The sequence below is a fragment of the Echeneis naucrates genome, chromosome 17 (assembly GCF_900963305.1).
Source record: "Echeneis naucrates chromosome 17, fEcheNa1.1, whole genome shotgun sequence".
Lineage (NCBI taxonomy): Eukaryota > Metazoa > Chordata > Actinopteri > Carangiformes > Echeneidae > Echeneis > Echeneis naucrates.
This window is the reverse complement of record NC_042527.1, coordinates 15783803-15800204: the sequence shown is the minus strand read 5'-3', so window position 1 is coordinate 15800204 and position 16402 is coordinate 15783803.

Sequence of the window (16402 nt, the reverse complement as noted above, 5' to 3'; positions counted from 1 at the left end):
GCTGGTTTTCTACTGCAAACATGAGCTGTACATGTACAATGGCTCTCTCTCGCCACTTAGACCTTTCCAGGAGCACAGCTCTGGTCCAGCCTAGCCTCCATGTTGACTGTTTGGCACCAGAGTTTCTATCAGAGAACAAATTTGTTGATTTGTCAAACACTGGTGGAGGTGCAGTTCTGCCTGCTGTGATGCTGCATGGCTGCAACTGGTTCCCGTGGGTTAGTGGGACAGATCAGAGCTGATACAACATTTCCCTGGCGAGTTCAGAAATAGAGCCAAACAAAAGACAGACAAACCTACAAGAAAAATATAGCTGCCAAATGTTGGTGTTGAGGCTAATTGTTCAAAAAAGGCCCTTTTGATGTGTTATTTTCTTTTCCATCTAAAAATAAGCATACAATGGTATTCCTCAGTTCTCTTTTATTTCCTGTCAGCAGTGCACGCATTTATGCTCATTCCAACAAAAACTGCCTCACAATCAGCATTCCAAAAAAAACAAAACAAAAAACAAACAAACCATATTGTTCCTGGTCCAGTCTTGCTGTTTGTGAAATGAGCAGAAAAACTGTAAACAGTAAACAGTTCAATATTAGCTGCCAGAACAACTGGAGCGTACACTTACACAAAAATGGCCTCAGCGTAAGTGAATGAGAGTGCCTGAGAGATATTATTTGTTTTAAGGGAAGCTCAGACTTGGCAAACGCAGATACAGCACAACATTTATAGACTGTAATAGGATACCAGTATATTGCATCTGTCATTGCTAATTAGAGCCTGACTCGTGGGGCTGACCTTTGTCTTGCTTTATCAGACCAAAGTTAGAGATGATGCAGGTAATTCTGCATTTTTGCCGTTTCAAGCCTTTGAAGGATCATTTTAGGTATTCCACATCTACCTGTCAAAGGACATCCAGCTCCACAACTTAAGAGATGTGTATAATTTAAAATGGTGCAGAGAGTAGTTGCGCTGAATAAGAGTACAGGGTCATGACTGACAGATTTTTCTTTAACTTACACTCTCCTAAGAATAGATGTGAAAAGTTTTGTATGAGGATGGTTCCATTCTCATCCAAAACCATTAGACGATATCAAAATCACATCTCAGGTATTTGTGCCTTCAGAGACGCTTCCCAGTGCATCACAGCATCAACCTGGTGACACATCCAGCACCCGTTGTCCCAATTCATGGACCAGTAATCCATAAGGCTGAGTTTCAAACTAAAACAAAACTTAATAAAACATGTCCTCCAGATAAAACAGCCAAGAGCCTCTTTGTAAATAGAGGACAAAATCTGTTTTTCCCCGAGTTTCTTTTCAAACCCAGTATTCTGCACACTAAGTCATGCATTTCTAAGCCATGGAGTCAGCATCAAACAGAGGGCTGTTCAAATATGTTGGACATTTTCTAAAGCTCACAGGATGTTTCTCACTATGGCTTCAGCCTTTTGAGAAAGAGACACCTAATAAAAAAAGTGAGACGGTCACACTGTTGCTGCAGTCTGGGACGGTACAGACTGACAGAGTAGGATATCAACATGAGGAGTGTATCGTACACACGGGCGTGGGTGCCCTGTCTTTATATCATTACCTTCCAGTGAAGTGTTCTGTTGTGTAGACGTTTCCCTGTCAGCTCTATCTCAAACACTACAAGGTTTCACATCATCACACATATCCAACCATCCATCTTCTACCGCTTTTCCGTTTCCGGGTCGCGGGGCTGCTGGAGCCAGTCCCAGCCAATATTCCAGGCAAGGACAGATCACCAGTCCATCACAGGGCCAAACAACCACTCACACTCAGACCTATAATTAAGAGTTACCAGTTCACTCAAACATGATGAAACCCACACAGACACAAAGAGAACATGCAAACTCTGCACAGAAAGGACCCAGGCCAGGAACTGAAGCTGCAACCTTCTTATTGTGGGGGAACAGCTCTAACCACTACGCCACTGATCTGTGCCCATCACACAAATCAATGTTTAATATTTATGACGAAAATCTGGGAGAGTCCAGTTCTGCCCAATTATCCTCTGCTGTGTGCAGCATAATCATGTGAGGCATTTGTACTTTCTTCGCCTAAGTGCTGCAGTCTGTGCTATGTAACCTTGCTGTTTGTCTCTCTCTGAGGTGTAACAATGTCTTTGTTTCACTAATTACCTGCAGAGAGGAAATGGAAAAAATGACATTCTTTGCCAAAAGGTTGTCATGTTTACTGAAGAAGACATTTCTGATTTTGTCCAACTCAAACTAATTTCTTCATTTTGAGATTTTGTGATGCTGCTGAAAAGTAAGGAAGTGAAACATCATTAGCTTCATTTTCTTTCCTATACACTACACACTAAATTGTAAATAAAAGCAAGAAAGACGATCGCCAGCAGGGGCAGAGATGAACTAGCACAATCAAATTATTAACATATAAATAAATAATAATAAATAATAAAAATTAAAATGTAATGTATGGAGGCAGAACTGACAGGACAGGTACACCTGTTTCCAAGAATCAGCAACCAAGCAGAAAACTAACATGTACATATGGACAAGTAAATGAAAAATGTTTGGAAGTAGTGGAAAGCTCACAATGCAGATGTTTCCAGCCAGGGAGCTTGTTAAAGTATTAAACATGTGTTGGACATTTGGACGGAAGGTTAAGAGTACAAAATCCTTACCGCCATAATTGGAAAACCAACTGCAGGAATATCTTTCTCAGGAATTGTGCTTATCCCTCTGGATTAGCACAATGTGTGAGTTTTAACTAATTCAAGTTAAAGGAAAATACAACTTGTGCCCCACTGTAGGGCCCTGATGTGCCTGAACAACTTCAATGTACCGGCTTATGTTTTGTGACAGCTGAAGATCAACAGTCAGAGTCCAATTAGTTAACAGCCTGTTTTAGACTGGCTATCTTACTGATATACACATTTCAAACATACACTTCAACATTTTTATGTAAATGTTTGAATGCATTTGCTTCAGACTTGGCAAACTTCCCCAGTTTGATTACAACCTAAATGTTTGCTCATCTTCTCACTATCGCACTGTGAAACAGACGAAGACAAATAATGCCTAATTTGAAAATGTTTAAGAAAAAAAAAGTATCCGACAAATGTTACATTCATATGACAACTCAATCCAAATGTGTTTGATAAAACCCACATCAATTCCCCTTTTGAAAAAATATTTGTAATTTGATTACTGATCAGTAAGTAAAAGAACGTCCACTGAGACGTGCTGTTAGCTCGAGCCTGCACAGCCAGTTAATGTAGACGCACAGCTGTTTCATCTGCCCATCTGTTTCAGCTGGTGTTGGTGTGCTGACAGCGTTATGCCGTTTGAATCACATTCATTGTTTTCTTTCTCTCATCGTGGGACTTGCTGTTGGTTGTCGTCAGCGAAGTCGTGTCTGACTGAATGCATCAAGCAGTGGCAAAAAAAACTTTTTTATTTATTTTTTACATTTTTTTTAAAAGTACTTCAGTATCACACAGAGCAGATCTTTGAGGATCCACACTGAGAAGTTAGGCTCCAGGTGCAGGACAGCATATGGTACATGCCGCATAGAGAGATTTGTAGCAGTGAATTGTCATTTTCACTGAGCACATAATAGGGATTTTTTTTTTTTTTTTTTGGGAGGGGAGGGGGGGGGCTTTTGCCAACTCACCGTGAACCGTGAGGAGAAAGGCACAATAGGGGGTGTGTCAGTTGTGATCAAGGCGACAGGGTGCAATTTTGGTTTAGAGGGCCACTGGGAGTTGAGCTCAGGTCAGGTCAAAGACATGTTTCATTACTTTATTTGGTGTTTTACATGACACCCCCCACCCCTCAACATCCAGCTGTGCACTGTCTTCTACCAGGGTACTTTTATATATTCCTTTCTTGCTTTGTCTTTGAGATTCCAATTGATGCTGGAGTTTCGAGGCTTATAAATAAATTATACCATTATTGACTCTTTGGATTATTTTCCTAATTAATCAATTGACTGTTTAGTGTATGAGCGAATTCTAACATTTAAGAAGATTAACCAGGAGAATACTTCTTTATATGATTGTATTTGTTAGAAAAAAAAGCTACAGTGTGGATCTTTTATTTCTCCCCTCTGGCAGAGAGAATTACTGCAAACACAGTCAAATGCACAAAAATCCTCAGTCTCAGTTTCAGTTTGTTGGTCCTTGTCATCTATTGCTGTTTTTGTTTTTCAAACTAACTGATGGTCTTCATTGAGCTTGAACTTATTTGGGAAAGGTTTGAATGAAATGAATGTTTATTTATGGAATTCAGATGTAATTTTTCTCTCTAGACCATTAATCAACTAGTTATTGCAGCTCTCACTAATATAAAGAAATACTGTTGACAAAGATCCCAACCAAGTTATTACAAGCGTTGTTTTTCACTGTGTCTAATGGCCATGATCCTTTTGCACTATGCTGAATGTGTTAGAGTTAAAAATAATCCTGTCCGTGCTCTCTGGTGGACAAACCCTGCAAAAACCATGAAACCAAGTTACTTCCAGCGTTTGTTGATCAGCATGACGATACTCATATGTCTCTGACATGCAAAAGTCATATGAAACACACAGATATTTGACAGGCTGCTGATATTATGGAAAAGCTCAGAAGTTTTGTAAAAATAACCAACCAATCTTCTCATTTTCAGCCTGGAGAGTCAACAACCTCCTTTCTCTTCGAGTTCTGCATTTTTTCTTTTTCTCATTTGTTTTTGGCTTAGGGTGGGTGGGCTAAATAAAAGTCTGACAACCTGTCAATAAATATGAATCACTGTATCATTGTGTTGTGACAGCAGGTGTCCAAATAACAACAGATGGTAGGCATGCATACCTCTTCAGAGCTGAATGATCAGCGGGAACAGCATGAGTCTGACCGGGTTATGCACAACGCTGATTCATAATTACATTAGTCATGTCAGTGGACTGGAAGGACAGCAAGGAGGACTTTTTTGTTGTTGTTGTTTTGCTTTTCACATATGCAATGAGAACAAATGATCAGAACAGTTTACGGTGCTGTGATTCCAAAGACAGAGCTCACAATTTGTCAGGATAATTATAGGACCTGAATATTTTTCCATATCTTGTAATCAGTGAATCCGCTGTGATCTAAAAGCATCAAAAAAGGGTAAATTATAATTGAAGTTAATGTTGGGATTAAGGTATTAAGGTCAGTATTATCAACTTCTTGGTGGAAGAAAAACAACTCTGCACAGAGTTCCTGATTTCCTCGATTATTATGAGTAAGACAGCACATGAGGAACAAGAGTGGATGGGATAACAAGGTCTGCACTACTGAGAGCCATGGTGATGATGATTGTTGGGAAAAGTAATTACCAGCAGCAACATTTAGAATTTACTTCGTTTCAAACTATTTCCCCTCACATCCAGGAAAGTATTTCTGCACGGAGACGTGGTGCTTTTGAGTGCATGTGAATATCTGGTTTTGATTGTGTATGTGTGATATATTTATAATATAACACCCTGTTTGTTCTCATCTCTCCTACCATCTCGGTTTGTGCTCCTGTGCATGCATTTCTCTGTGCACATTGTCCACATGTGTAGGCGTGTTAAGTCCCTGTATATTATTAACAGGAATCCAAGGGAGCAGGTCGATAAAGCCGCAGCCCACCAGTGTCCCCCCTGACACCCCACACACTATCTCCCAGTTTTTCCCTCCTGTAGTCATCTATGGTAACGACTGGGTTCACATCACAGCAAATCCTTAATCATGCTGGGGGTGGTTCGGGGAAGCTGAGTACGCAGTCAGTGAACCGCTGACCTCTGTGGACTAACAACTTCTTTCATCTGAGAGTTTGTACTTCTCCTCCCCAAAAGTCTAATTTAGAGCACATCGCCTGTGTCACAGCCTCATGGAAATGAGTGAATTTCAAAGAACTTGGTGCTGATATGATTGTGGCTCCTTCAAGGGGAACTTTAAAGCTTAACACAAATCCTGTTCGTTTTTATCTGTTTTTATGACAGTTCAGAAGATAATGTTTTAGATCTCCAGCCTGCCTGGTCACAATGGTGGAAAATAAAAACACAGCTATGCTTAGTATTAAAACTGTACTGAAGCACAGTATAAACATACATGTAACTGAGTATTTCTAATATCTGCTGTTATATCGCACTATTTCAAAGAGAAATATTGTCCTTAACATCTAGTTGCAACCTGAAGGATTCATTACTTTTTAAATTTGTACTTTAAAATGAAATCATTCGGAATTCGTTGAAGATTACACAAATTCAGAGTTTTAGAAAGAAACTAAGGAAGTAAATTATTCAGATACTGAACTGATATTTGTACTCCACTATAGTAACACAAAAAAGTGTAAACAATGCATGATTGATGCATCAGTATAAACAACATCTTAATGTCATTATGTAATAATGTGGCAGTCACAAGTTACATTTTTATATTTATCTGATAAATGCCTTCATGTAATATTTGAAAAACATGACTTTTATATTTTTAAGTATCTGGTGCTGGTACCTCGAGCTTCCCTTTGCCTATTTGCTCACATTTGTTTGTGTACCTGCAGCCACATTGACAAATGGAAGTGTGTCCTCTATGTTTGATGAACATCTGTGCTGATGATGAGAACCTATTAAGCTCCAGTAAGCCTGGTGCTGTGTCGCCACACCAAACTCCTCTCCCCTCTTAAGCTCTTCAGCTACAAATCCAGACAACTGACTGTCCCTGACACTTTGATTACAAAAATATACAAAACCTGAATTCCAAAGCAGACAACATTAGAGACTCAAACACTGAGTCATCGCATTGTTACAGGTAGGCAATATAATCAACACCAAAGTGCAAGCAACCTCACGCAGGAAAATGCAAAATGAAGGTGATTGTAACAGTAACAGCTCCAAGCTCCTGATGTATGCAAAACAGAGAGATAGAAGATAATGAAAGATTAATGGGTAAATCTCTGCCCATGAATATTTGAGATGGGGAAGTCTGTTTAATACATGATTGCCCTGTGAAAGGCTTCCTGTACATGCCACCACCTCATTCATTTATTCAGAGAGGATGCTTATTAGAATTTCAAGCAGTTGGCATTTTCTGTGCTGTACTCTCCAAAGGAGTTTCTTTCATTAATCGTTTTATCTCCCTTTATATTTGGATTTTATTCCTAGACACAAACATTAGGAAGCTGTTGGCTTTCTCACTTTGACTTTTGAACCACACAAACATATCATTAATAAAATGCAGATGATACCTTTTTTCACAATGTGATGAAAAAAATTACAGTCTATTTCAACCACACTTCCTCTTTCCTTGTTCCAGTCATATGAGCGACCAATTGCATGGTAATTCACTCGATTGAGCCCTGATCTTTGAGGGCCACACTTGACATGGCATGGTTCTGTACCTCACAGCTCTAGTTGCCTTTGTGACTGGCACACAGAGCGGAATCAATGGGTTAGTTTCTACGAGATGGTTGTTGCTGGCGGCTGCAGACGTGCCTGCACATGCTAAGAGTGGGATTACAGGGAGGCAGACAGGAGCTCTCCTGTCCAACAGGCGCACACCAGCCCATCTCTCAGCTCAAGATTGTGACAAATGGGTTACACCGCCAGCAGAGTGCACTCACATCTCCAACTCAATTACACTGAGTCAACAGAGGCACTTGCCCTGTCAATCAGGCTCATCCATTTATGTTAACGCACGCAATCTGCCAAACATCAGCAAACACGGTCACACAGTTCCTTACTTTTACATGCGTCCTACATGCCTTCGTCGTACCTCATCTGCTGTGCATGCGTGGTACTATTAATCTTTCAGCTTTTCCCTACTTCTATTATAATGATATAGTGACAAAAAAACTTGTATGATGGAGGGTCAGCCATATTTTTCACAGCAACAATCACTACCACATCTATGAGACACCCAGACTTTGAGGAATATGATGTATGAGGGTCACATATTTTTCATTTTTCCATTACATGTATACCTTGACAAAATGTTCGGATTACATAATTAACCAATGACGCCTGTCGACATGTTTTATGCAAGTTAGTAGGGAAATTATTCTGTAGTAATGCATCAGTAGTACAGGAGAAGCAGATTTGTGCTCTTGCTTGTACAAGGGAAACCCTAAGCCATGAAGATGATGAATGCCTTCAATGACCATATTACATAAATCTAATATAAACAGAAAACTGGGCAAAAATAATGAAGGGAAATTTGATCTTCGGCAAACGCACACATGCAGGGAGAGAAGATTTAGGGCATACATACGTCCATAAGTGCCCACACCTAAAACAACTATTTACCCACACATATTTCACCACCCCTGCATGACGGCCTCTCCACAGACTTGTACATTCTCATTTATGGTTCCTGTGTTCAACTTGATGATCACAGCATCTGGTAAAGCCCCAGCGACAGCAGATGTAAGCTGCACAGAGTCTCCACCCCCCTTCCTTGCATGTCATCAAAGTGGTGGTCGGGACTTCCAATTCCATCATCTCCATATCAGAGTATGAATAATACAGCAGTGTGGGGTTTCCTGCTTGACAGAATGACTTGATAAAAACAGCTGTGGAAGACATCAAGATACCGTAAAAGGACTGCCGCAACTAAATATAAGTGCTGCAAAAGTCCCAGTAACTTTCAATCAGAAAGCAAGAGAACGTGCCCGGAGACTGTGTTGATCAAGAATTTAGGCAACATCATTTAAAGGTGTGTGCCTACATGTTTGTGCTGGCAGCGTTCTCTGACTCTGTGCCAAGCACAAGCCTGGAGTGATCTGCAGGGTTTGTATAGTCATGCCAAAGCAGGTGCAGTGCAGCAGTGGCATCATTCTCAGGAACAAAGAGGACATCCATGCATTAGCAGCCGAAAGCACATAAATAAACTACAATAAATATAACACCACATTTACCCAAATGGAAATTAATGGTTTAATGAAACTAAAAGTTACTGAATATATGCATGCATTAATTTACATAGAAATTGTGTATTTAATACCAGAAATTAAATAATCGATGTCACGTTTTTGCCTGTTTGATAAACCTGCTGATACTGCTGTTGTTCCTCATTTGTCTCCTTTGTCAGGTTACACATTTGACATGTCCTATTGTTGCAGTAAAGCAGAATGTTAGACACGCCAAGTAATTATACTTAGTTTAATTTGAGAGTATAATTTTACTCTAAGTTACATTTACAAACATTTCCTCTGATGCAAGAATATTTAACCATACATAAGTGGATTTTAGCTTTTTGTATTTTCTTGACGTAGAATTAATTTTTTAATCATATGATAGTGAATCCTGTGTATTTCATAACTGATGTCTATCACAAGTATTTGACTCACTTAAGACCTAAAGCTGTGTTAAAAATCTATGTGAGCTCTAATTAAGGCTTTTCATCACTCTCTTCGGGTATAATGATGTTATTCTTGGCCAACATGAATGACACTGCTCCTCACGGACACCCTTGTCAGGCTCTTTGCTTCAAGGGTGAAATGGCACAATTTGCTAATCACAGTTTTTCAGAGAACAGAGAAGAGATAACTCCTTAAACGCCAGGAGCAAAATGCAGTCACTTAAAGGTGACTCCTTTTTCAGTCGATTACTCACTCTGCTATCAGCAATAGAGACTGTGTGGAGTTTTACAGGTTCAGCTCTCGTAGAAATCAGTGGGCAATAAGGTTTGTGCAGTGTGTGAAAACCTACCTTAGAGTAATGTGTGTTTGCTGTATGTAATAGTCTGTGTCAATTCGGTAATTAGATTTACAATATTATAATTCATGAGACATGATTTTAAACGATCACCACTAAAACATTTTGCAGCAGGCTCATTTTAATCATGTTTAGCTCTTTCTTCTCAATCAGTGAAAGAGCTGATAAAACCTGTGGCCAATGGCTCATCTGTGAGCCACGTCTAGTTTCGAGTACGTTTCCCAGCCACATATTTACCATAAGGTTGACTGCTCCCACAAAGCCAAGCGTCTGAATGAACAGAGGGAGGAAATAAAGCAGTTCTGCTGGCTAGCATATAGCATTAGCCCAGCAAACAACATAGGAAGTCAATTTGGTTCTGTTAATTGTAAAATGTAAATATGAAATAATGTGTTAACAGCACTGACATGTCCTCAGACTTACGTTACCCAACAGCTGTCATTAAGTATTGTTAAAGTCATCATTCATTTAGATGAATGTGAGTTAAGTATTCTGTCTGCTTTTGGCTCCGTATTGATTGTAACCAACTCCTAAGGGAAATACTTGGCTCTTTAGCTGCTGCATGATCCACTGTGCTCTTCAGATGGCCTCTGATGCTGAGCAGGGGGTAAATCACTGTGAAGTGAATTTAGTTCATGCATCCAACTTTCTATGTACTCATTTTGTTACTGAAGAGCACCCTTTAAATAAAAGCACGTACCTTGAATGCAACATGAAATAATCTGCTTTCTGGTCATGGCCAAGCATTTTAACAGCATAAGTTAAAAACCAAACCCTGTGGCCAACCAGTAAGATGCTGTGCTTGTTCACTGACTGTCAAGATGTTTATAATCAAAGTAGAAATTACCTTCGAGATAAACTTTGATTCATTTTAGCAATGAGTCAGTTTGGTGCTACACAAAGTGGGATTGTGTAGCTGTGACGCATCCATTTCAAAGTTGGGGCCTCTTTCTGACCAACCACTAGTAACCTCCCTCCTTCACATCAACCCACAAAGTATTTGACATCATGCTATCGGTCAGAGATTGGAGTTGAGAGCATATGAAAAAAATCTGTCACTCTTTTGAATAACAGAAGACATTTGTAATGCATTAGATGAATGTGCTGGTAAAGGCATTCATTCAAAGATCAAACCAGGTGTCACAAGGCCACATTTCACTGAGCAACTTTGACTGAAATATCTCCAGCAGAGTCTAATTGAAATCCTGAAGAACTTGATGAAACAAGCACCAAGGTGACCTCCACTGCAGTCCTTTTCTGATGCTATTAGTTATTCAGAGATACGGCAGTTTATAAATAGCAGCACATCACAATGTGGCACCCAATTGCCACAACAGCTATAGTTAAAGGAATCAAAAGTAAAGTTGTGAAATTAAAATTAAAGTCTAATTGCCATGGCGATTATAGCTTCATAACTATTTAATTGCAGTTGTATCTCAACTGAAAGTAAGTTATAAACTAATATTTTTTAATGGCATCCCACAGTTTTTATATGGTAAATGAATTTGTTGGAGCACGAATTTATATTCTCTTTATAAAGAAGAAATAAAATGTCATGAGGTCAGAGCTGAGGTGTGTGCTTTGTAATTCCTTCCCAGCTGAAAAAACCACAATGGAGAAATAATTAGTTGTAAAAATTAACCATCAGATTACTTCAGGGCCAATTCTGGTCTCATATGACTCTCCCATTAGAATTTAATTCAAATACATACAGGATATATCCATTCATCTGTGTGTACAATCTCTATGTACAATCTTCATAAGCTTCTCTTATGAAGCAGGCTACTCCTGTATACCAAAGGAATAATAACCATATAACACCTATGTGGTATACTAAATGGCTTGTGTACAATTGAGAGTTTCTAATATGTAGAGGAAATAACGTCAGCCAATGGCAGCATGTTAACATACAGTAAAGGCCAAGGGTTGGACACAGAAGGTACATAAAAAGGGCTGCATTGGTGTGGGTGGGCTGTTGCAGAAAAAAAACAAAAACAAAGTATGAGAAACAGTATGAGAGAATTATTCAGGTGTTTTAAGATCAGTCAGCCAACTTCAAACATCAGTATACTACACAAGGTTTACTACACAAGAACACATTTTTTATTTTTTCTTGCTGGATGCTTCCGTTGCAAAGAAAAATACATCTTTCTCAAATACCTGTTGAGCTGCTGTGACAGATATTTATTGGATCTAGTGCTGAACTTGGTACCCTTTGTGTGCCCACACAGCAGCTGAATCTGGGCATCTTTTCTTACTTTGATCTTTTCTTTGTTGGATGGACAAACTTGCGTTTTATTATATTGAAGGAGTCCTGAAGTTGTTGTTGTTAGTTTCACAATAGACTTTATAGTTGAGTTTAAGGTGTTAGACCTTTAGTCATGTTTGAAGTCCTCACAAAGATAGCCCCCCCCCCAAAAAAAAAAAACAAAAACAGAGCACCACCTGTTCAGTGTTGTGTGTGCTTTTTTTTGTTGACCTTTGGGATACCAGGTGTGCCATGATAACAGTCTCACGCAGAGGAATCGTGAGGATGCCCTCTTGGCTGTTGTACTATTATTATCATAGTGAGCATTGACCTCACTGGGACAGAAATAGGGGATGAGGACTGTGCAGAAAAAGGCCAGGGGGAACTGTCAGAAAAAAGACAATATTTGGCAGAGACTGCAGAAACAAAAGTCCTGGTTGTTTTCTATGATACCACATTTGGTGACATGTTGCATTGCAGAAACGAGCAAAAAAAAAAAAAAAAGAACAAAAAGAAAAAAGAAAAAAGGATCTGACATTGTGTATTGTGATACAGTGTGAAATGTCACAATCTGTCATGAATTATTACTGAACTATAGCCTGTGTGTAGAGCCATCCCATAGTAGAAAAAGTACATATGAAATATATTAACTTGTGTCTTTTGATAGCATAGCACATTCTGCCGTCAACGGTTTGTCCCATTTCTTTCCATAATCTTCGGTGCTTTTCACCACAAAAGGAAAGCCAAACAGAAATCTGTGTTTCCTGAGTGATATTTTTGGTGTTACATATTAATTCAATATTTGTGCATTTATATTTTATAACTTTGTATTCTTAGATGTCGAGAAAAGCCCTCAAGTTACATTTGTTCCAGTTCATTTGATGTGTTTGCTGTGCACTGAATTCTGCCGAGTACGTGTGTGTGCTAGAGACACAAAGAGTGGAGAAGAAGAGGAAGGAAGAGAAAGGAGGAGAAAAAAATAAAAAAGCCAATCATGAATCCAGCTGTCACATGAGATTGCTAATGTGTGGAGTTCACCTCCTAACATCCATGCATGATGATTCACATGTTAACATTCACCTGCGAGCGATCCCTGAGCTACCTCTGTATTTCCACAACCATCCTTTCTCTAATGCGCACCATTTGTTTTTATCGCGACCACTCAATTATTCAGTAGCGTCAGCTGAATCCATATGTGCGTGTGTGCTTCTGTGCTACCATGTGTGTTTATTGTTTATGATGCAATGTGTGTGTCAGATAATAAATGAAATAGAGCACAGGAAACTGAAAGGTGGGGGTAACACATTTACATTCTTGGCATTTATAGTCAAAATAAATTCCTCCTTTGGAATTATTTTCTCTATATGAGAAACAAACTTGGATTTAGCCTGTCCCTCTGTGCTGAAACGCACTGCTGTAAAAATGATGCTTCTACTATAGAATAGAAACAATATGCAACATCTTCCTGAAAATTTCTAAAAACTGACTGCAGTGGAAAGAAAACATGGCACATGAAGCTATCAGCTGCTTTAAGGGAAGAGAAGAGAGGATTTGACTGGAAGATGGCCACTTTGAGTCCAAGAACAGATTTGGGGAAGTTTGGTATTATAAATTAGAGTAGGTTGTTGTTTTGTTTTTTTTTTGTTTGTTGGTTTGTTTTTATATTTTGTCTTTGTACCTCCCTTTTGGACTTGAGTTTATCATATTTGAGATTAAATTTTATTGCTTGCTGTTTGGCTTTTAATATATTAATATTAATATTTTAATTAATGTTAATATTTTTTGCCTACAATCAAAGTTTGATAGTAGAAATTACTCATGGTTTAATGTCATATCTGTTCAACTACAAGTCATGATGCTCTAATTTTTGATGTCTCTTCACACATTTTTTGATTGAATGTAGGAAGACTTAAAGTCTAAAATCATCAATCTCAAATGACGTAATGATGTAATTCTCCTGTCGTCATCTCCATCAATGCTTTGCACCACCTGCAAACACAGTAAATGCAGTAGATGCCAAACAGAAGACATCTGGCTGCTATGCTGAATGGAAGGTTCTTATATTTTGAGCAAATGCCTCATCAATTATTGAGGCCCAGTGCTATTTATGGCCCAAATGCTCTGCCTTCAAATATGCACGATGTGTCTATAAAGGATTTGATGGCTCCTTACCTCTGTGTGAGTGGCAGAATCATGTGACAGCAGGCCACAATGTGCAAGAAAACACAAATAGCACAGGACAAGAGTGGGGTCTGTGTGTCAGGGCTTTTATCTGGAGGAAGTGTCTTGGTTTGCGTGACCTGAGCACAAGATGGGGCGGGGCTAATGCTGCTGAGCTGAAAGTACTGGGTGACAGAGGTGCAGCAGAGAGTGGGAGGATTATCTTCAGAGACTGGAGTATAATCAGGATTGCAGGTATTTGAATGCTGTGGTATACTAAATTCTATTAAGGGGGCAGAGCACAATGCATGTCGAATTATTGTTCTTTTCATTTTCTCCAAAGAAAGAATAATATGTTATTTTCATCACAATATCACTTTCTAGTTAGAGCACTGTCTCTCACACACACACACACACACACACACACACACACACAAATGGACCTCTGAAATTTAAGTAGGATTTTTTTTCCCCCCCCATTCTCATTGGAGTGTACAGTCATTATATGAGAAGAATTTAATCTTCTTTCTATCATGAACTGGCAAAATACAACAAAATTTCAACAAATCACTATCTATGAAAGAGTCATTCATTTTATATATATATTCATTTATCAGGTGCTCGTCCCTACTATAGTAATAAAGTGTCTTTTTGGAATAAATAAATATATTTTTGCTGGGTTAGATACAGCTTTTTTCATCTTAGGGTTGGGAGCTTTAGGAGCACAGCTCCATCAAAGGGCGAGTTTAAATTCTCATTATGTAGCAAAGAACACATGTAGGACATAAAAGCAGCCAATGAAGTCTTTTCTTGTGACGAACAGCTCATATCTGATTGTTTATTTTCAAACCTTTGGAGAGAAGTTGTGCTGTTTGAGCATTCCTATACGCCTGTTACAAAGAACATTTCCTCCATAACAATGTTTTATAAGATATGGTGAAATATCCGCCTCAGAAGAAGTAAATGATTGGTATGAATGTGAGAATGGGTTTGTTAGCCGAACATGCGACACACCACAATATCAAAAGTAGCTAAGCAGACAGAAGGGAATGTGGGTAGTAGTGGTAAATCAGACAACTCCAAACTCACTCAGGTCTAACCTCACTTTACCAATATCAATGATTTGTTAAGTGATCTACTGCAAGTGTGGTGTCAAAACACCACAGCAATGACCAGTTATGACTGAAATCAATTTAACATCTCCTGAATCTGCACTTTGCTGAGAAGCTTTTCTCACCTCCTCAGTAATGACTACGGTCTGTGTGCAGTCAATCTCACTCCCACCTACACTGTGTATTAATATTTCAAGTGATCTCAACACATATGGGACATCATATGTGAGTGACAGAGGAAGATTATTAGTCAGTTTTATATACATGAAAACTCAATAAGTGATCTAGAGAGGTTTTTTGTTGTTTTTTTTTACAATTCCTCAAAGTAAAAATATCCTTGCAGTGAATTCTATTCTCTGTTTTCCTGCATCAGAATAGGTGTATGGGTGTAAGCTCATGAGTCATCATCAAATCCATCAGAAATGCATTACCATGTTTCTCCACTCTCCATCCAGAGGCTCCATCTGTGGGCCCCATGGGCCAACTGCTGGCCTCTCTCACGCTCTTTCAGCCCAAGCTGCTCAGGCAGCTTCTACTTCTCCCCTAGCTTGCCTGACTTCCTGCATGCCTGCACCACAAGCCTGGAAATGCAGCTATGGACAGACATCAGTTAACTCCAGAGAAAGCCCACACGAACACAGCCCCTGCAGCGCAGACATTTGGAGGACAACACGCACCTGTCTCACTCTGTGCACCTCAGAGCATGTCAATGACAGTGTGAAATGGGAAATGAAGGAAAAATTGTGGTATGTGCTGAAAATATGGGCTTCTACAAGCTGGTAATTGGGAAAAGGAGGAAGCTTTTTTTTTTTTTAAGCTTTTCACCTATCACGCTATAATGTGAACATACTGTCACATTGCATAAGGTTGTGTGCTCATTAAGGGCTAAAAATAAGCCTGGACCAGCAGCTTTAAAAAACATGTTGCAACTGTATTTGGCCAGCTATTACAGACACGAAAAACACGTCTCCTTGGCATGCTTGCATCAAAAATTACTTTTCAAAATTAGGAGGAAAACAAATAAAAGACAACACAGCAGCAATATATTTTTCAAGTGAAACAGTAATTAACTTCGACATATAGAAAATCTATATAGAAGATCTATCTGATTTGTGAAATTTTACAACTGCTTGAGTCAATTGTAATAAAAAGAACCGATGAATGCTAAAAGTTTTAGCACATTCAAT